Source organism: Ambystoma mexicanum, chromosome 2p (genome assembly GCF_040938575.1).
Source record: "Ambystoma mexicanum isolate Mex_15411 chromosome 2p, UKY_AmexF1_1, whole genome shotgun sequence".
Classification (NCBI taxonomy): domain Eukaryota; kingdom Metazoa; phylum Chordata; class Amphibia; order Caudata; family Ambystomatidae; genus Ambystoma; species Ambystoma mexicanum.
In genome coordinates, this window is record NC_090923.1 from 314,340,322 (window position 1) to 314,363,808 (window position 23,487).

The following is a 23,487-nucleotide window of genomic DNA, read 5'->3' on the forward strand; positions in this document are numbered from 1 at the left end:
ACACGCTGTGCTGCATCTGGTCCATCAAAACTAGCCGTGTTGAACCCTACAATAGCCCCAAGCGCAACATCGGAAAGTCAAGACACTCTGCCAGCGAATTCAAGACGTGTACCTGCGGGTGACATGTCGCACGGCCCTCTGGGCAACTGAGCCGGATGGAAAAAATTTGCACCGGAACGCTGCCGCCAGACGGAACTGCTACGTAGCACTGGGAAAACGAGAAATGGCATGGATGCACTTGGCCTGCTGAACCTGGGACAGTACAAAAGAGTTTTGCCCCCGTTATAAAGGGGACAGGAGAAAGTTTGAGGCGGACTCTGGCGTATAGGCACGCAATGGGCGCACAAAGCTATTGATCAAAGCACAACTGCACTGAACGAAGACTCTGCACCTGGAGAGAGTACATAGTACACAACACCCCTAACTTGCCTGTGCCACCGAAGAGTGACCCACGCTGTCACTTGAAACTATTTGCAGCGCTAGGACTCCTCGTTCAACCATTTCTAAGCAAACATGCCATCCACCAAAGATAAAAACAAAGCAAAGGCATCGATAATGGACTCATTGGCAGCGAAAACGCAACCCTCGCCACAGGACACTCGAGCTGCGCCAGTAGCCCCTATCCCAACGGAAACAGCCAGCCGAGATGGGCAAGTCCTAGAGGCCATAGCAGCTTCATCGACATAAAAATTGATGAGGTAAAGTCAAACATGCAACTAATGAGGCAAGATGCGAGGAACCTGACGGAGAGGGTAACGACTGCTGAGGCTGGGTTGGTAGAAACGATAGAGACCACGACGGATCTGAAATCCAGAGTAGCTGACCTAGAAAGGAAGGTTGTGATGCTCGAGGCGAGAGCCGAGGAGGCGGAGGGGCGGGCCAGACGCAGCAACAGGAATCCACAACTGGACATGTGGAGTCCCTACTACAGCAAGAGATCGGTGCTGGCAAACTCTTGCAGGGCTTCGCAGTGGAGCGAGCCCACAGATCCCTTCAGAAACGACCGCCACCGGGCTCATACCCTTGACCAATGATTGCAAAAATCCTTAATTTCCAGGACAGAGAGATCATACTTAAACACTCGAGGGAAGGCAGAGTGATAGAGCGTGGAGACTCCAAAATATCCATATATCCAAACTACACACCAGCTGTACAAAGGACGAGGAACACCTATGTTCCTATCAAAGCACAGCTCTGACAACTGAACCTGAGATATATGCTACTATACCCCTCAACGCTGAAGGTGATCCACAAAGGACGAGCTATATTTTTGGAGACACCAGCAGCTGCCAACATGTGGCTGGAACATAACAACTTAGCGGATAGACGAGAAAGGTTCACTTGATGCGCACGAACGCTGAGTATCGGACTGCTGCAGAGAGTGAAGCTAATCCAAGATGCCATTATTGTAACACTCTATTGATTTGAAACAACCGTGGAAGCATTTTCTATTCGGCTGTGAGTCATGCACGGCCATGCACCCTGTGCCCTAAGCCCTAACTGACAAAATGGGGGCCTGTTTCCAGAACGAGAACATTCGCGCTCGATGCCCCACACAGGGCAGGACAGCGTGAAGATGCCTGAGCACAGCAGTGGTAATGCAGTCGCTGGGCACGGTTTAAATGTCTTCAAACAGCACGGGGGCAATTATGGAAAGTACACGAGCAAAACTTGCAGCTGAACGAGTATATGGTGGTGCAAAGTCAGGGGGGTCTCAATTGGGTATGTCTGGATCGGGGTGGGCCTGGGATGCATTTGTGGTTAACCATGGCAGCACAAATTAGAATATTGACATGGAATGTACGTGGGCTGAACACCTAGTTGCGCAGAAACAGAATCAGATCCTATCTACAAAGGAAGAAGGTGGACATAGCAATACTTCAGGAAACCCACCTCACGGCAGAGGCACAATCGAAACTAAAGGAACACGGCGGGGACAGGGGGGGGGGGCAAGGATATGGCGGTCCTTATTCCAAATATGCGAGAGGAGTGTTCACTTGGATCAGTCCTGGGGTTCCCTTCAAAACATGGGGGTTGAAACTGACACTGAAGGCAGATACTTAATATTGTGGGCACAATTGAGCAGAATGAGGTTTGCATAGTGAACACGTACTTCCCCAACTATGGCATACCATCATACCTCAAGAGACTCCAGTCTAAAATAACTCAATATCACAAGGGCCTCTATGTCTGGGGCGGGGACTTTAACTGTGTAACAGAGCTAGACTTAGATAGATCTGCACCACCTATAAATCGGATGGAAGTGGCCGCTGAAGCGCTGAATGCTGCATTGGACCAACTAGCACTGGTGGAGGCTTGGAGAAAACTTCACCCCACGGATAGAGCTTACTCACACTATTCCTCGCCACACGGCCTGTACACACGGATTGACCATAACTTTTTTTGACAGGGCTCAACTGGAACAAGTAGAATCGATACAATACATGGGCAGACCAATCTCTGATCACTCACCCTTACTCATGCACTGGGCAACGATGGGTCCCGGGCCCCCCCATACCATTATGGAGAATGCCCTCGGAGGCGCTCACTGATCAAGCTTTCAGAGAGGAACTTGGAGATAAAATAGAAGAGTATATCACGATCAACAGGGGCAGTGTAGATCACTGGAGCACGATATGGAGGCCCTGAAAGTGGTTGTCAGGGGAGAGATTATAGCGGGGGCAGGGGGCATTAGGAAGATGCTGAAAGGGGAACTGGAAAATAAGGAGGAGGAAATTAAACATATGGAAACCACTAGCTCGGGGACCAGAGCGGAAGAGGTGAAACTAGCAGAGGCAAGGGCTGATTGTCAGTTAGCATGGGAGAGACTATCTAAATTTGATTACATAGCACGTACCACCAGAGCACACAAGGAAGGGGACAAACCCAGTAGATTATTGGTGTGACTGCAAGCGGGAACACTCGAAACAGCCAGTAATCTCGCTTAAGGGGGAAGACGGGACAATCCACAGAACACAAAAATCTATCAACAACACTTTTGCAGCCTTCTATACCAAGCTGTACGCCCACGACACCGTAGTCCACGGATGGACATTCACGATACACTAGAAGAGATCGAACTCCCCAAGCTGGGTAAATTACAACGGGAGGCCTTAGATGAGGCAATCCCCCTGGAAGACGTCACGGATACGATCAGATCGTTGGCCACCTGCAAGACCCCAGGCAACGATGGACTCCCACCAGAGTTTTGTAAAAACATATGAACCAACTCTGACCCCGACACTCCACGAGGTGTTCCAAGAAGCATACGAAGTCGGAACCCTGCCGAATAGTATGAGGGAAACACTAATTGTCCCAATACCAAAACCAAACAACCCAACAGACTATTTCGATTCATATTGCCCATTGGCAATGCTAAACTACGACATAAAAATATTGGCCACTATACTGGCCAAACGTCTGTCCAGGGTGATAGGGGGAATTGTACACGAATATCAAAGTGGCTACGTGCCGGGTCGTAACACCACTACTAATTTACGAAGGTTACAGCACACCGTGGCGCACACAACAAAGAGGGAGGAACATTTAGCGGTGCTGTCGCTTGACGCTATTAAGGCATTTGACTCCATCTACTAGGAATGGTTGATAGAGGTGCTGAGGGGATTTGGGTTTGGAGAAGGATTTGTGAGATAGATAAAAGTACTCTACAAAGACTCCACAGCAAGGGTGAACACAGGCAAGGTGGTTTCAGGTGCTTGGGACATACAAAGAGGCACTAGACAGGGCTCACCCATGCTTTATATACTAGGGCTAGAGCCCATTGCGATATGTACAAGGACGCAATTTTATGATGCAGGGATACAAATAGGCGGGAAATATCACGTAATCTCGCTGTATGCAGATGTGGTGCTCTTTACCTAAGGGACCCACAAAACAACGCTCCAGTGATCCTGGAGGTACTGGATAACTTTGCACGCTACTCTGGGATACACTTCAGCAAGCAAAAATCTTGTTATGTTCCCGTTGGCAAGTTTGAGAGGGATGACACCATTGAATTTACCAGAGGTGGGGATACAGTGGCAGCCAGATAAGTACAAATACCTGGGGGTCAAGATTAGGCATACACCAGAGCTCATACATGAGCATAACACAATGGCTGTGATCCAAGGCCTTCCATAACTGAATGAAATTCTGGACCAAACTACCACTGTCAATGATGGGTAGGGCATCAATTGTCAAAATGTTCGTCCTGCCTAGGTTTTTGTTCAATTTCCCGAATGTATGCTATTATATCAAGCCGGCATTCTTCCGAAACTTAGAGGCCCCGATTTTATATGGGGGTCAACCCGCCACAAACTGGCATTGACCATGCTAACTTTACCCCATAGGGCAGGAGGTATACAACTCCCTGACTTTGAAAGGTACTACTTAGCGGCTCAATTTAGCCACATAACCAGGTGGCTGTCTGATGATGCCACTACTGAGTTGGGCTACTACGGGAAATGATTGCTCCGACACACTTGAAAGAAATACTATGGATTCCACAGACCCATGTGAAACACACTCCCATGTTAGCAATGCTGGGTAGACAAGTGTGGAATAGGGCTAACACTGTTTTTCACCTAAAGGGCCCTTACTCGCCCGAGTTCCCGATAATAGCACAGATGGGAACATCAACTGCTGCCCTCCACACCATGAGGCACTGGGAGAGGTCGGGCTTGTATACCTGGGGGGACATGTACGAGGAGGGAACGTTCAGGGAACTGGAATCGCTCCATGAACAAGTAGGATTGCCAAAGGGACAATTTTTGTGGTATAAAAAGATTAAACATGCAGCCAGAGTGAGTTGGGAGAGCTGGCCGGCGGAACCAATGATAGACCCCCTGGTGACGGAATTGTATAATCTAAGTTATGGGTGGAAGCCAGTGTCCAGGCTATACTTCCAACTGAATGATAGGCTTAACCCCCGTAGTACCGCACTAAAAGGCAAGTAGGAAGACGACCATGGCGAAACAATAACAGAGAAGAAATGGGAAAGGGTACTACTGAACCCCAAGGCAGTGTCCAGAAACGCCAGGTTGAGACTGATACAAATGAATGTCCTATATAGAACATACATGACCGCAATGAAAGTGGTGAGTTTTAACGAACAATCAAGGGCGAAATGCCCCTGGTGCAGTGATAATAAGGCTGACATGATGCACGTGTTTTGGAGGTGCTTGAAAGCACCAGGTCTCTGGGCAAAAATAGAACAGGTGTGCAGAAAGGCTGGAATCAGCATATATGACTGGTCGCTGAAAGAATGCCTCCTAGGCACATACCCCAGGTGGAGCAAAATCAAGCACGTAGTGAAACTTATGGGGATGGCGTGCATATTACCGAAAAGAACAATCGCAATGGCTTGGAAATCAAGGGTGGGTCCGCAATATGCAAGATGGAAAGGTGAAATGGAGCGGTGGGCTGCAGCAGAAGCTGAAGCATGGGGGGCAGGAACCGCTGGAACACTGAGAATATCAATGTTACATTCGAATCATGGAAAGCCCTGATTAGAGACATGTTTCTCCCATCTGATGACAGGCCTCCCTAAATACACAAGAACAACTGGTAACGTAGACAACACTTTAGCAATATCAACAGAATACTGACATACCTCTACCACTACTCTCAAGCTGTGTATCGCTGGAATAGCACCAAACCCCCTAAATGCTGAAATAAGCAACATAACCTAATACGCCAAATGAAGACAGTTAATGTTCATTGTTTGTTGAATATTCAACTCTTTCTTTTCTGTTTCCTTTCACAGCTATTGAAAATGGCACTATAATACTGTTGAATACTGATTGCACGCGATGTATAACCTATAAATGCCAATAAACATATTTTTAAAAAAACAATATCGGCCGTCATCCATTGCCGGTTCTCTGACCCAATTCTAGAATTGTCAACCCCAAAAAACGAGCAAAAATTGAACAATTTGCCCGTGCCGACCAGGCACCCCCTCACTTGAACCAAGCGACACCACAGGTGGATGTATCAGCTTTGAACCAAACCCTGCTGGCGCTGAAAGTTAGCACCAACAATCTGGGGGTAAAAATCAGCGCCCTGACAGGTAAGGTAGACATCTCAGCAATACAGATTGACAAACTTTGCGGGTGAATGTCCGAAGCTGAACAGAGAATTGGGGAGGCAGAAGATAAAATAGCCACATTGCAACGTGTGGTGGCTGACCTGCAACAAACAGTCAAGAAAGTCATAACCAAGAATGAGGACCTCGAAGGATGCTCCAGACGGAACAACATCCACATCCTAGGGATTCCAGAAACGACAAGGATAGAAAATATGGAAACATTTGTAGAAAAGCTACTAGTTGAGGTCCTGGAAAACCCCCCTTATCCAGTATGTACATGGTGGAACACGCTCACAGATCATTGGCTGCAAGGCCTCCCCTGGGAGCACCTTAGTGTCCGATTATAGCCAGAATCTTCTACTACAGTGCTAGAGACACCATACTACGAGTCGCGAGGGATAAGAAAGAATTAAAATGGGGGCTATCCACAATCAGACTTTTCCCGGACTTTAGCCCCATGGTACAAGAACGACGCAACATTCCAAACTGTAAAGAACACCCTAAGGAAAAAGAATGTCAAATACTTGATGATGTACCCGGCAAAACTACATATCCAACGTAATGGTAGAACAATGTTTTTCAGATCCCCTCGAGACTGCCGCAAGATTTGCCATGAATATCCTAGATCCTGGAGGATCACCAGGACACGCACCATGATGCCACCCCATGATGTCGCCCCTTTGAAAGATAAATTAGTCAGGGATTTACCAAATCGTCACACATGGTTTTCCCCATCTCTGATAGATCTTAGAGCTAGTAAAAGGCAGGCCGAACACATCTGGCGCAAAGATAGCTCTATGACCAATTTATTGGACTGGAAGCGTAAAGAAAAGCAGTAACAATTAGAAATCCTTGAGGCTAAGAAAACCCACTACAATAATCAAATCAATTCTACAGGAGATCAGACTAAGGAACTTTACCGCCTTTATAGATCCTGGGAAAAACCCACCGCCTGTGGCTCTTCTATTAAACCCAGTGTTGAAGATAGCGACATAATACAAAAAGCATTTGCGGACAAATTACACAAAGCCCAAGATAAAATTAAGCAGGATATTTTGACCTCCCCATCGACTACAGTCACGTCCACATTGCTGCCCAACAAAATACCACCATTCAATACTAAGCTGACTGACAACAAACCAGATTTAATGTTCAACATCGTCATTAAAACTGAACCCGCCACTGGTTTTACCTTTAAGGAAACCACCGTAGTGGAAATGATAAATATCCTGAAAACTATGCATCCCACAAATTGTCCTGGCGAACTTCTTCCATCGAAAATTATTTTGGAGCACAAAGAGCAGTTCGCGCCTTTACTATGTAGATTCGCCAATGCCTCTTTTTGGTCAGGCAAAATTCCCCAACCATTAAAAAATGTGGCAGTTTCAACATTATTGAAAAAGGTTGGATTGGATCCTTCCGACGCTGCTTACTTAAGGCCAATTACAAATACCCTGTTTCTACTCAAACTTGTAGACAAGGTAGCAACCATTCAACTGCAGGACCATGTACAGGCAGCTGATATACTTCACACTAAACAGTCAGGTTTCAGAAGTTATCATGGCACTGAAAGTGCCCTTCTCGACCTACAGACTTTTATGTTTTCTAAACTAGAAGAAAGTAGGTCGGGACTGCTGATGTTGTTGGACTTATCGGCAGCCTTTGACCTGCTTCATCATGCCATCCTTCTTGAAAGAATGAAATCGGTCGGGGGTCTCTCTGCAAATGCCATAGATTGGTTGAGGTCGTTTTTAGAGGGTCGACGATCTCAAGTATACTGGGGGGACTGTGCCTCTGAACCACAACTATTGACTTGTGGTGTCCCACAGGGGGCATGCCTTTGTCCGTTATTGTTTAATATCTATATCCTACCCCTCTGTAACGAATTGGAATTCTTCCAGATTTTCTTTTGCAATCATGCAGATGATTTCCAATTGATCCTTGACATCACTGGTAACCATGATACTGACCAAAATTTGGTAGATATGGTGTATCAATTGATAAAAAAGTGGATGTCTACTAATTGGCTCTGCCTAAATGCCTCAAAAACTGAGCGTATGCTTTTTGGACCCCGCCAGGCATCAACTAATCTGGACAAAGCGTACTCGGGCTTCAGGATTGATGGCAGTGACATAAAAGTCATGCAAAAAGTCAAGACGTTAGGCACGTACATGGAGAGTAGTCTAGACTTGATGCCCACATTACAGCAAATTTCAAAGAGCACCAATTACCATCTGAAAGTGCTCAGACAGGTTTCCCCACTTGTTTCCATCGAAAACCGCAATAAACCGGTGAGAGCTGTTATTCTACCACGTGTGGATTATTGTAAGGCAGTCCTGTGTGAGGCAAGTAAAGCCGATATCGATGAACTCCAAAAAGTACAAAATAAAGCAATTCGCATCATCTTTCAGATGAAATGTTCTGAACCGATTACCGCTGGTCGACATAAATTACACTGGCTCCCTGTTGAGGCCTGTATTCGGTTCAAGTTACTTACCATCTGTCATAAATGCGTCTTTGGGACTTCGCCAATTTATCTGAAAGATGTTATAAGTGTTTATCAGCCCACAAGAAGACTCAGATCAGTGGAAGATCTTTTATTAGTTCAGTACCGTGTGAAACGATCCCGCGGGCTTGGCAGAGCATTTCATATCCAAGGTGCTAAAGCCTGGAATGCGTTGCCAGCTGAACTGCATAAAACCAGGGACCTATTCACGTTTCGTAAACAGTTGAAGACCCATCTCTTCTCTTAGCATGCTTTCCCCTCTCTGGTAGCCTGCTGTCTTTTTGTCTCTCGGCGCCTGGATGCCCACAGGCTTTGGCGCGGTATAAGAAAAATAACATATCCTTTTACAACAACTGCTACTCAGTAAACAGCCAATGAGGCCAGCAGAAAGGCTCCCCGGGGCACTGGCGAGGGGCAGGGACAACCAGACAATGGCTGTCGCCATACGGAGTGTACAGGTGGCCCTCAGTGCCCCATTTCCAGCTCAAACAGCGGAACTGTTGAATTATGTTATTGTTTTATTGTTAGGGTGTCACAGGGGAGGGGAGGGTGGGATCCGGTCGGTTGTTGTTTTTGGGGTGGGTGGAGGGGGGCGGGGTGGGCCACGGGGACACAGGGTAGTTTACAAGGGCCAGATGATAGGGACCCTAAAAGGTTTAGCTCGTTGACACAGACACATATGATCAGATATAAGGTCTCCCAAGTGGACAACAGTGTAAAGCTGGAAATAACCCAATATAAATTCAGACGGCAACCCCACTATAGGTGGGAGAAAGGATAAGCCGATATCAATAATGTCCTGGAATGTAAGAGGTCTTACCAATAAGAAAAAGATCAGATTAATCGCAAACCACAGCAAAAACCATAATGTCAACATCCTATGCATACAGGAGACACACCTGGTTTATGGGACACCCATCCCCCGTCTGCCGGGGTTGGGGCATACAAAGTTATGGTTCCTCATATATTGTCGCAATTTACATACACAAATCCCTGGATTTTAGGCTACATAAGCAGATGAGAAAGGGAGATGCATAATTCTAGCTGGGGCAATTCGGGGGCTGAAGCTCCTGCTAATTAATGTATACGTGCCGAATAGTGACTCCCCAGATAACTTCCACATACAAACATTCCCGGGGCATAACACGATCTGGGTTGGGGACTTTAAAATGGCTCTCACATTAGAATACAACAGATCCTCAACACAGCTTAGCTTACCCCGTGCCACACAGGCATGGCCCGTCATAGCACAGCACCACGACCTAGGCGACATATGGAGGGAAAAAACATACACATGCAATTTTTACTTCGTGTGCCCAATCCTGGAAGAGCAGGAGCCTCTGATACTGCTGGATCAGTGCCTCACTCCCTAGATGAGCTGGAGCTCATCTGAAGCTAAGGTATGTCCCCTGGCTGTCCAGCCACCCTCTGCTGAGAGCAGATTCCATCTTTGACGAAATCCTCAGAAAACGCATGATAATTCTATTTATGCACACCCGATCATCTGAAAATTGCAAGTTGGCTCTGTTACAGCCAAAAAACGCTGCTTTCCTGTGAAATTGCCGAGCCACCATTGCAATCCACGAGATTGCCCCAATCCAAGATGGTCGCTGCCCTACCCCTCTGATGCAGCCTGGCCTCGACTGCCTCCAGGCCGTGCAGTGCGCCCTGATTGGCCATTTGCCCTTTATCTGGCCCAATCCCTAGCCGGCAGGCGAGCGCCGGCCCACCCACTAAGGAACCACCCCAACAAGGAACAACTCCTGTCCTGACCCTGTCCAGAGCCGACTGAGGCCAAGGCCAGGAACTCTGCCCGAGCAGCCCAAATCTGCCTGCAACTCTCCCTGACATCCTTATTCGTATACGCGTAAGAAGCCCCACATTACATCTAACTATTGGAAACCATCACTCACGTACACCTTACTGTAGCCCATTGTCGACTATTCTGATTCTACTCTCTACACGCATGCTTTTCAATTTGTATTTCGCCCGTGTACTGCTCGTCATTGACTTCGGAACAGCATCCGCCTCATTTCTACCTACGTGACGACATTGTTTAATCTGTAGCGCAGCTCAACATCCTCTCTCTAGGATGACACCTACCTCCTTGTCTGAATGTTATTTCGAGTGAAATTGTTCACACTGCAATGTGTTTACACCCGCACGAACTCGCAGCACAGTTTACAAGCCTGCAACTGCCTTCTATGCCCCAGTTCGCACTACAATGAGCCTCACGGTCATACTCAGGTTATAACATTCATCCTGCTACCTCAGTAACCACACCCAGCCCACCGCACCTTTCTCAATGCATCTACCTGTCACCTTGCTCTCAGTCCTTTTGCACCTCGCTCCTGTACTTAGCATTGGACATGAGGTCACTGTATTGAGCCGTCTGCGAATGCTTTGCATCTAGCACCTAATCAATTGCATTCTGCCTAAGCGCCTCATTTTGAATTTAGTATCTTGACACTGTACTTCAGCTCTAAGCCTGACTTTGCATTAGCATTCTGACACTGTATTTTGTCACTGCGCCTGTTTTTGCATGAAGCATCTTGTCACTGTACTTTAGCTCTAGGCCTGTTTTTGCAATTGCATTCTGACACTGTATTTTGCCACTGCGCCTGTTTTTGCATTAAGCATCTTGTCACTGTACTTTATCTCTAAGCCTGTTTTTCCAATAGCATTCTGACAGTGCCCCTAAGGACTTGGTGACCTACTAGTCATAGTACTGCCCCCTGCCAGCCTCACCCATAACCTGATTGCGCCCGGCAAAGCGCTTCTGACAACTACCTCCTCCTATGCTACGTCATTTTCTGATGCATGCTCTAGCCCGGCAGCCCTCTCATCTGAGGCATTTCTAAGGCGCCACACACCTATACCAGCTGTATATCCAGCGGCCTCATTGTCCTGCTATAACTGCCACTGGCTCAGAACAATAGCATTAGCTTGGCGCAGCTGTCTGACTGTTCAGACTGTTATCACAAATCCAACAACAGCTATGCTAACCTGGTCTATTATCATCATGTTTCCCTTCTGCCTGGTACCTCTCAACCTACCCTGCACAGGACTGCACTTCCTCTCCCACCCCAATGGTCTCAGCAGACCATCATGTCCTAGACACCATCCTATCCCTTGTCCCATCCCATTCCTACCCAACACAAACCCATTCCAGCTGGCCCTCACTGAGTCTCACCCCCCGACAGACACTTGCAGTATCCAAAAAACAATGCATGCCACTGTCCCTTGCATTCCAACCCCCAAGAACAATAATATCAGGAAATCCTATCACAGCATAGGATCAATGAGACACGACCGCCTCAGATCCAGGACACACACCACCTCGACTCCTCCTAACATAGGCTCAAAAAAAAGTCAAACGAAACCCAGCCCAGCTACTCACATCACACACCCAACAGTATCTCCTAACCAGGGCACTTCCTGCTCCAATGCCTCCCCCCACCGTACACTCAATAGAAAACCACACCAAGCTACCACCGAGACTATCAAAGGCGCACTTATCAACGCTAGATCTCTAGTCGCACGCGCCCTAGACATAGCCGACATCATCTCCCTCAATGATCTTGACTTCGTAGCCATTACCGAGACCTGGCTCCTCGCAGCATCAGTCCCCACCCTAGCACTAGCCATCCCTAATGATTATACCATCTACCGCGTAGACAGACAAACAGCCAAAGGCGGCGGTGTAGCCATTATTGCAAGAAGCTCCCTTAACATAAGACACATACAAAACCAATCACTTCCATCTGCGGAATTACTCACCATCAAACTATCCACAACCAACACAAGCACAATCACCACCCATCTCATCTATAGACCGCCGGGACCCATATCCTCATTTAACGACGATATAGCTCTCCTGCTTTCCAACAACACCAAACTCAATTCACGATTACTCATTCTAGGAGACTTCAACCTCAGACTGAATGACGAGAAAGATGACAAAGTAAGTACCATAGCTAACACTATCTCAGAATTAGGACTCACCTACCACATCTCCCAACCCACCCACAATAAAGGCCGCATCCTCGACTGGATAGCAGACCTCAACTGCAACACCACCATCCTCTCCAACACATCATGTGCCTGGACTGACCATCACCTCATCACCTTCACCATCAACAAAGACAAACATACACCCGAGACCCCTCCCAACGCTCCACCCACATTCACAAGAAACAGCAAAAACATCACAGTCGAGAAACTCCTCCCTCTACTCCATCCCATCATCGACTTCCCACCCACCATTACCGACCCCACCGACTTAGTAGAACTTTATAACACAACCATTCTCAAGGCCATAAATACTGTAGCACCACTCAAACTACAGAAATCCAAACATTGCGCGCATCTCAACTCTTGGTTCATTCCTGAACTAAAAACTCTCTGCACAAACAAAAGACAAGCTGAATCAGTATGGAAACAGTCCCCTTCGGCCAACAACAAAACATCCTGCTCCCTAGCCTCCAATACCTACAAGTCAGCAATCATTCAAGCAAAAAAAAAAAAAACATGTACAATGTAAGAATCTGCAACGCCAAATCCAATACCAAAGAGCTCTTTAACATCCTGAGGCACCTCGAGTCCCCATCTCCCATCCCAGACACATGTATCAAAGACATCTCTTGGTGTACCAACATTCAAGAAGCACTCCTCGGTAAAATTGCCATGTTACAAGCCAAAATTGAGTCAAAGAAAGAAAGTCGCATCTTCGCTGACAATCCCATATCTCCCACCCACACCCCATGAATGGACGATAACAACCTATTTGAATTCTCCCCCATCACTACCAAAGAGGTTGAAGACATAATGAACCCGCTGAAACCCTCCAAATGCCAAGGTGACATCTGCCCTGCGCCAGTTATCAAAGACGCTGCCAATCATCTTGCCCTTTTTATCACCTCTGATAAATTTATCCTTCACATCCAGCATAGTACCTAACAACCTAAAGGATTCCTGGGTTCTACCTCTACTCAAGAAACCCTCGCTAAACCCCAGTGTCCCCACGAATTACAGACCTATTACTACTGTGCCCTTCCTCCTAAAAATCCTTGACAGAGCTGCCTACTTGCAGATCCAGCACCACCTAGATAAACATAATTTATTAGGACTAAGACAATCAGGCTTCCGCCCCAAACACGGCACTGAGACAGCCTTGATCGATCTCAAGACACAAATGGACAACCTCAAAGACAACAGCAAACTAGCCCTTCTCCTCCTCAACCTTTCGGCCGCCTTCGATTTGGTAAATCACAATATTCTTTGCAAACACCTAGACTCAGCAGCCAAATTCTCCAACAAAGCCAATGCCTGTATACAATCCTTCCTGAATAACAGATCCATGAGGGTCTTTGCCCCCACAGCCTCTGCCAAACCTGCCCCCGTTACATGGGCCGTCCCCCAGGGCTCCTGCGTCTCCCCCACACTATACAACGTGTTTACAAAACCTCTCTTCGACATACTGGACCATTGGGGTGTCATCTACACGAATTACGCAGATGCCACTCAAATACTCATCCCACTAACAGGCTATTATTCCACCGACAACACAGTCCTCAACAACATTTACTCCATTATCCAAGAATGGATGGCCAAACACGGCCTCTGCCTCAACAACGACAAGACTGAGCTTCTTCTCCTAGGCTCCCAATCTAGACTCAACAAACTCAACAAACATTACCAGACATTTACCATTGATGGCAACAACATTTCCGTCTCCAACAACGTCAAAACTCTCAGATTTACCTTGACTCCTCCCTCACACTGACAAGACAAATCAACGCCATCTCATCCGCCACCACTTACACATGTAACTCATCAATGCCAGTAGACCTTACCTCTCGACCACTAACTGCACCACCTTAGCCAGAGCACTAGTACTCTCCAAAGTTGACTATTGTAACACACTCTACCTGGGTACCAGCCAAAATAACATCAACAAGCTGCAAGTTATCTAAAATAACCCACTAAAAGCAGCCATGAACATACCCAAACACGAGCATATCTCCGACGCCAGACAAACCTGTCAATGGCTATCTATACCTCAGAGAATCGAATTTAAAACACTCTCTCTCACACACAAATGCTTATCCAACCAAGCACCTAGATACCTCTCGGACAACTTCACGCGACACACCCCAACTCGCCCAACTAGATCAGCCCAAACACATTGCCTAAATATCCCCAGATTTAAGCTCCAAAAAGCAGGCCGCACTAGCTTCCCAGTGCTTGCCGCTAAACTCTGGTACTCACTACCAACTGAGCTCAGATCCGAACCATCCTTTCACCGATTCAGACACAGCACCAAAACTTGGCCTCTGGCCAAAAAAGCCTAAACTCCAACTTATTACTACACAAATGTACTTACTGCCTGCATAATCTGCACTATTCAAATCTTGTAAATATGTTATTATGTATATACTATCAGTAATTGCTTTAAAATGTCTAGACTACCTGTATTGTTTAAATACCGACCATGCTTGTAATATTGGCTACCTGTAACCTTGCCAAGCGTCTGGATGCCCCAGGGCCAGGCGGTGCTATACAAACAAACTAAACTAAAAACGTAAGAGAGAATATACTTACTTCTCCAGCGTCCATGGGAGTTTGTCCCGAATAGACTACATAATGACCACCTCCACCCTGGAGAGAAGTGTAATGGAGGGAGTGTAATAGAGGCAGTAATACTGCACCGCCCCGTATCAGACCACTCCCCAGTTCTGGCGTGCCTGACTGGCCCGACAGGCCCCCCAAGACAGTTGCGGTGGAAGATTAGAGCCGCCGCTTTGGAAGACAGGGCATTCTGTGAGGAAATAATCCAGGACATTCAGACGTACTTTGCCGCAAATGTTGATTCGGGTCCTGACCTAGCAATTGTCTGCGAGGCCTTTAAAGTGTACATGAGAGGCTGTTGCATGTCCAAAGAGGGAGGGGTGCTAAAAGCCCTGAGGGGGTCCATGCGCAAACTGGAGGGATCTATTAAGAGCCTGGAGAACCAACAAGTTAGTCAAGTTAGGAAATATGAGACTCCCTTAGGAAACAAAGAGAAGAACTGCGCCAACTAACAAATAGGGAGGCCAGGTTTAAAGGGGACCCGATAGCAGCCGTAAGATACGGTGAGGGTGACCGGCCAAGTAGAACACTTGCATGAGCCATAAAACAAGAAAGACAATTAAATCCCATTATGGGAGTAGAGGACCCCAAGGGGCAACTCGTCCGGGACCTGACGGGGATCAACTCGGTGTTTCGAGGGTACTATAAGCAGCTATACTCTTCCCACACCACTGCCGGGCATGATGTGCCGATGGAATATCTAGATGAAGTAGCGCTAGGGTGGTAGGACCTGGAGCTAGGGGGGGAACTGAATAGACAGATAACGGAAGAGGAGATCCAAAAGGTGATCCTGTCCCTTCCAAATGCACCAGGAAATGATGGCATAACTGCCGAATTCTATAAGGCATATGTTGATCTCCTACGAGACATGTATGAAAATACACTCGCAGCCGGGACCGCCCCAGAATCCATGAGAACAGCACTAATCAGTGTACTACTGAAACCCGAGAAAGACTCCCAGAAATGTTCATCACATAGGCCGCTATCATTGATCAATATAGATAACAAAATCCTTGCGAAAATATTGGTGGAGAGACTATTCACACATATGGAGGCACTGGTTCCTCCTGATCAGGCCGGTTTCATCCCTAGTCGATCCCTGCAACATAACTTGCGGAGAGTGTTTGAACTTATGGACGACATAGATCCGGAGATCCCCATAGCAATAGCAGCATTAGACGCCGAAAAGGCCTTTGACGCCGTTGAATGGCCTTTCCTCTTCGAGGTGCTGCGGCCTTCGGGCCTAGGTTTGAACTTCATACAGTTGATCAGATTGTTGTTGTACACAGGACCTGAAAGCGGCTGTATCCATGAATGGAATAGCATCGGAATACATCCATCTGTCGAGGGGAACGCATCAGTGCTGCCCCTTCTCTCCGATACTGTTCGCTCTGCTGAACAAACCACTTGCTTGTCACATCAGGGAACTGCACACTCTTCGTCGAGTGCAATTACAGAAACAGCTTAATATCATATCTCTATACGTGGACGATATCCTGTTGTATGTGAGGCACCAGAGACTGAATTTCCCACCAGTAATGCAGGAAATTTGTAAATTCTGAACACTCGGGGCTCAGAATTAATAGGAGTAAATCCAAAATACTACCACTGACCCCATCCGTGACCCAGGCCGACGCTGACCGGGAATTCAGACGGTGCCGCCGGAAAATCTGGTATTTGGGAGTGATGGTGACTACGGATGTGGGGAGTCTCTATACCGGCAACTACACGAAGATATTAGATATGCTAGAACATAAAGTAGAATCATGAATACATCTCCCTATGTCCCACGCAGCACATATCTCTCTTGCTAAAATGATCATACTTCCCAAATTACTCTATATCTTTAATAATGTGCCCATCTGGCCTCCCCAAAACTTCTGGACACGAAAAAAAGCCCAATGATAAGGCTAGCATGGACAGGTAAACACGCAAGGATATCTATCCTATAGTACTCTCACACTGCCATATGAACAGGGCGCCTTGGAATATCCAGATATACACTTATACTACCTAACAGCTCAGTTGCAATATTAAGCAGGATGGGGCAGACCACCCGCACGCCACACTAGCTAGGGAGATGACGTCCCCGGATGACATTGTGGGGATGCTGTGGGGCACACGTCTACAGGCACTGTGGAAGAAAGTCCCGCCCACAATGGTGACATGCAGACCCTGGGAACGTATAGCACAACTGACTGGCGCAGTGACAACCTACTCCCTAGACCTTCCATTGTACAATATACACGGCATACCACTCACACACGAGATATCTTTTCTGGTCCACTTCCAAAGACTGGGGATATGAACACTAGGAGATCTGGTTCAAGCCTGGGAAACGCTACGAAAAACAGGAGAATGGACAGCAGTGACACTGTTTATGTACTAAAGTATCAGGGAACTACTCAGAATTAAACGGCCCGAATTTCCCTGAGCGCCATAAGTCTACCCAGTTCTGCATCATGCGATTAAACCATTGTTGTCCCAGAAATTGGTGCCCTCCATATACAAACAGGCTAGTAGTAAGAGAATAACCCTAGAACAGAGGTACAGGGCCATCTGGGAGGGTGATCTGGGGAGGTGATAAGCGACAAACATTGGAAATTCATATGCATGCAAACACGCAAGCGGTCCATGAACAGATTCACGTTAACAAACTATACATTTCCCCACCAAGTTTACTATTCCCCAGATAAACTACATAGAATATATTCCGACAAATCTTCTGCATGTAAGAGATGAAAAGCAGAAACAGCCGACTTTCGTAGTCTGGACTTGCCCACGAATGCAACCCTTTTGGGGTTAGTTGAGGAGGCTATGTCAGAGATGCTGGTAACTAAGTGGGAATATACACAGCATTATAGCTCTTAGCACTAGTTGAGGGGGGCTCCCGAGGGGAGAGGAAACTGGGGGAAATAGATGGCGTAACGGCTAGGCACCTTATAGCCACCACGTGTTTGCTACGTGGGTAGAATACATGCACACATGTGAACAGAGAGAAACCGCTATGCACAAACATTACCAGGTAGCAGCCAACCAATTGATTACTGGCCACCTTTCCGACAATTTTACACAGATCAGGAACGTAACACATTATCAGGGGAGGGGGGCTTGCCATAATTAAGACCTGTAATGAATGACTCTCACGGAAACTGAATTGGATCGGGCGGCATGACAAAGAACTGGCCGGAAATGAGCATCCACGGGCCCACAATGCACACCGGAGGCAGCAACTACTCCTGAAAGGAGAAGACCGGGGCTAACTGGCCCGTGACCAGGATGAACTGAACCAATCAGCTATGCTCCCTCAGACCTTGAGAAGACAAATGTAACAAATGTGTCAAACAGAAGGGGTAGGGGGAGAGGGAATTACGAAGGGTTATGAAGTTGATGCTAATGTATGCTTCGGTTATGAAAAAGAAAATTACAACGTTTAAAAAAAAAAAAGAAATCATACTTGAATCCTAGCCCAAGTAAGTTCCAGCCATACATGTGTGACCGCAATGTAACAAATATGCCTACGGTCCTCGGCTTGACTCCACCCTCTCTGACGTCTCTTAACCTTGACATTAGCCTACCCACTTTTGTGGTAACTCATGAGGCCTTGTCTTTCTCTCCATTTACCTCCAGTTCTATTGACTCCTTCCCTTCAAATAACTCCCTCTGGCACAATCCTGTTACTGCACCCTCTCACCTTACTCTCCCTCCCAAACACCAAATGCACATTCCAACCTGGCTCTCTGTCTGGATCAAGTCAAGTCTATCCTGGAGGACACTCTACACCTCTTGTGGACTCTACTGAATCATTCTTCCTTGATTTTAACCAAGCAAGCAGCACTCGCTGCTTCCTTCGGGCACCATGATTCCCAATTCCCCTGTAATGCAACAACTCTGATTCAATAAGTACCCTCACTTTCGTCACTGGCACCAATCACATTCCCAGGTATCATTTCCCCCATAAGAAATCTCTGCAAAGTCATGTTATTACACTAACCGTATCTCTTTCCTCCACTCGCATCACCACATTCAATCCAGGGCACTTCAGTCTAGGCTCACTGCTTACATATATTCCTCTCCCTCTGCTGAAGATTTTGCATGCTACTACTATACTCAAATGTAAAAATCCATAACACTTATACTAATCACTCTCACCTCCTTGCTCCTCCTACCTTCCAACAGCTAATCACAGTTCCTCTTCTCTTGGTCACTTTTCAATCGTCACTTGTGGGATTCTCCCTTTACGCCCTTCAACCCACTTGACAATGCACCCAACGTTACCACCTGCACACTCTTTCACCTCCAATGATCTTCATCCATCTGAAAGCACTGCCTCCATTTGGGATAGCTGTTGATGTACCCTCTCTTCAAATGTATTCTTCAAGCCTTCACACTTCGCTAACTCTCTGTTTCACTAATCACCCTCTGTAATCTCAAACTCTCTTCTAACACACTTTAGCATATACTCCTTGTGATGCATCCTTCTCCTGTTGCTTCACCCTACTTGCATCTCACCACTGGAACTCCCTACCCACCCCTGATGTCCATCCCAATGTTAGTGCATTTCAAAATTGCACTTAATGAGCACTTGCTTTTTGTCGAAGCTTGCCTTGCTACTCAAATAAAATACAAAAATAGAGAGCACAACACCAGAACCATGCAACTTACTGTGGTCCTGTTCTACATCTAATCCAGACAATGAACATGTTGTGCTTAATATCTTTTAGATCTTAGCATAGTCACATTAATTTTAACTCTGAGATAAACATTCCAGTTTATCGCATAAACTGTATAAAGCTAAGAAAACACAGTCACACAAATTCTACAGTGGTCAATCTGAGTCCTACTGTAGAAGCTAAATAGATAACCAAAGCTGAGAGCATAGCTGAGTGTTTGCACCGGGTTGCACATCATGTGGGCAGCTGCCTTCTTGTATAGTCCTATAGTACTAGTTAGCCTTCTTGTAGCAAAGTTCATTCTGTTTTGTATGCCCGCTCTTGTCTAACCCCGTTCTTGCTCTCTTTCTTGCAGGGGTGGCAATGCGGACCCGTGGAGCTGCTCAGGCCAAGGCGACTTCTGGAGCGGCGAAGGAGAACGGGACCCGCAACCGCTGGTGGATGGTAAATTGTCTTGCTGGGCAGTGTGTGCTAAAGATGCGCCGTGGTCTTCTCAGAAATGTGCTAACCTTAACTTGCTTTCTCTTGCAGCAGTCGCGTGCAGCAGACGAAGGTGCCAGGAGAAGAATCCCTGCGGAGCGATGCCAGAAATGGATGATGCAAATCCTGAAGGTGAGTAGCAGCAAGCGGACCATGGCAGAAGTAAATCTGGAGCAGGAGCGCCGGACCAAAGGTGAGTGACAGAAGGTCCACACGACGGTGAGCGCCTCGTTGCATCAGCGTGCAAAATAACGCAAAGCACGAGCCTCATGAACAGAGCAGCTTATATAGCTGGCACCTGGCCCTGCCCATCAGCCTGGCCTACCTGTCACACCTAGTAAACTGCACATAGGGCTGGCCCATGGATACTGACCCAAAAAGGGAGTAAAGTAGTCCCTCTTACTTCTGCATAAGAAAGGCGCCAGGACTGAGCCCAGATGGGCCCCCTGTGGATATTTGCCCTTAGAGGGCTTACATGACCCAATTTATGGCAATAGCTCACAGCACCCACTACGTGTTGGTGTGGCACATGTGTCCTTAGACCAGTGGTTGTGACAAAATCTAGTGGAAGCTGTGGAGTATTACAGTTGTTGTTTTCGAAACTCGGTAAAAGGGACGTCGACAGGGCGTGCCAATAATACTATCCCTAGTGTTACGTCCACTGTACCTATGGTCCTTCACACGTCGAAGTCCCCCAGATTGTTTTGTTCTGTCATGAGGTTGCATGAAGTGTAGTGTGAGTACAGGTGTATCCAAGCAGATATATAACAGAAGCTCATATAACATCTATGCACTTTCTCTCAGGGGAAGAAGGGTGGGCACATGTGACTCTAAGCAGATACAAGCATCAGAAATACAATTACAGTGAGTAATGTATGCCTTCTGAGGCTTGTGGTATCGTCTTAGATCACATGCTATGCATAGATTAGCGAGCAGTATTAGGAGAAGGTGGTGGGTCGTGAGAAGGAGCAGCGGCAAATAGATATTTTAGAACCGCTTGTCCCACCTGTATATCTCCTTTGGAATGTGTGTCAATGCAGTAGTGCCGAGTGAAGGTGTGTACTGAGCTCTGTGTAGCTGCTTTGCAAATGCTGTCTAAGGGGACTTTTGTGATTAAGGCCAGAGCAGCTCTGTGCTCTGTGTGGAGTGAGCTCTTTGTGTGAAAGGCAACGTCTTATTTGATAATGAATAGCAGAATTGTATACATTTGACTATCCATCTAGATTCTTGGAAATGCGGTCTCCTTCTCTGCCTGTTGCTATGGAGACAAACAGATGATCTGTTTTCCTAAGCGGTCTGGTCTTGTCTACGTAGTAGAGGACTGCCCTCCTCACATCTAGTGTGTGGAGTTTAACCTCAGCCAAGCTAGATGGCTTCTGAAAGAAAGCCGGAAGCTCAATGGATTGGTTCACATGGAATTTAGAAATTCCTTTAGGAGAAAACCTAGGATGAGTACGTAGAACCACTTTATCTTTATGGATAATAAATAAAGGGACTTGCACTGACAATGCTTGCAATTCACTAACTCTTCTTATGGAAGAAATAGCCACTATGCAGCCAGTCTTGTAGGTCAGGTGTTAAAGACTTGACTTATGCATAGGCTTGAAAGGGGGTCCCATGAGCTTTGCTAGTACACATTGAGATCCCATCCTGGCGGGGGGTTTGAAATTGGAGAGTGGAGTCTCTTCACGCCCTCCATGAATGCCTTAATGACCAGTACTTTCCACCACAATACTTTATTCTGAGAGGTGGTATAGGCAAATAAAGCTGCCAGGTGGACCTTTATAGAGTTGAATACTAACTCTGAATCTAACAAGTGGAGCATATCATTTAGAATGTGTGAGGGAGTACATTCTATGGGGTTTATTTGTTTTGACTGGCACACAATTACAAATATTCTCCATTTGTCGAAATAGCAATGCCTAGTGTTTGGTTTTCGTGCCTCATTAAGGATATCCATACACCAATGTGGCAGATTAAGGTGTCTGAACTCTATGACCTCAGGAGCCATGCTGGCAAGTTTATTGAGTGTGGTTTTGGGTGTACGGTTGTCCCCCCGTGTTGGGTTAATAGGTTGGCTAGGTACGGAAGCTTGATGGGATCGCACATCGCCAGTTTGTGCAGATGTGGATACCATGGTTGTCTTGCTCACATAGGAGCAACTAGGATGAGCGTCATCTGTTCCCTGTGCATCTTGTTTACTATCCTGCTCATTAAGGGTGTCAGGGGGAGGAAAAGTGCAAGCAAATTTCCCTGACCAGCTCATCCATAGGACATTCCCCTTGGAGTATGGCTGGGGGAACCTGGACGCGAAGTCTGGGGTTTGCTCGTTTTCTCCTGTAGCAAACAAGCCTAGTGTGGGGTAATCCCACTGAGAGAAGATGTGGTCTACGATGCTTGAGTCTAGTTGCCATTCGTGTTCCTCTGGTAGGGTGTCTCTGCTCAGAGTCTGCTAGAGTGTTGCGTTCCCCTGGAACGTGTTGGGAAGATAGGGACATTCTCAGTCTGAGTGCCCATTTCCATATTTTCTGTGCCAACTTGGACAGACTTGGAGAGTGTGTGCCCCGTTTGTTGATGCAGAACATTGCAGTTGTGCTGTCCATTAGAACTTGAACCACTTGGTTTGATGGTTGTATTTCAAAGGCTTGGAGTGCTTTGAGTACTGCTAGTAGTTCCAGCAGGTTGATATGATTCTGTGCTGTGACGTGAGTCCACAGACCATGTGCTATGTGGTGAAGGTAATGAGCCCCCCAGCCCGAGAGTGACGCGTCTGTTGTGACAATCGCTTGCGCTTCGAGATCGTGGAAGGGTTTTCCCTTTAACAGGTTTTCTCTTGACCACCAGTGTAGGCTTTGTACTAGTGTTGGCGAAACAACCACTAGATTGTCCCACTGACCACTTGCCTGAGACCATTGTTTCGCCAACCACTCCTGCATTGGGACTAGGTATATGCACGATGCCATCATACCTAGCAAACGCATTGCTTTGCGTTAGCTTATCTGGAGACCGGCTTGATACTGGGGTATTTGCCGAAGCATGTTTTGGACTCTTTCCATAGATGGAAAGACTAAGCTTGTTCTTGTATCTAATACAGCTCCTAGGAACTGTTT

At 46.9% G+C, this 23,487-nt stretch overlaps 1 protein-coding gene across 4 annotated transcripts in view; it reads right to left on the reverse strand.

The window, feature by feature from the left end:
• Positions 1-23,487, reverse strand: part of CHDH (choline dehydrogenase) — a 1,156,730-nt gene that overhangs the window by 391,061 nt on the left and 742,182 nt on the right. The gene's annotated exons all lie outside the window — the stretch shown is intronic.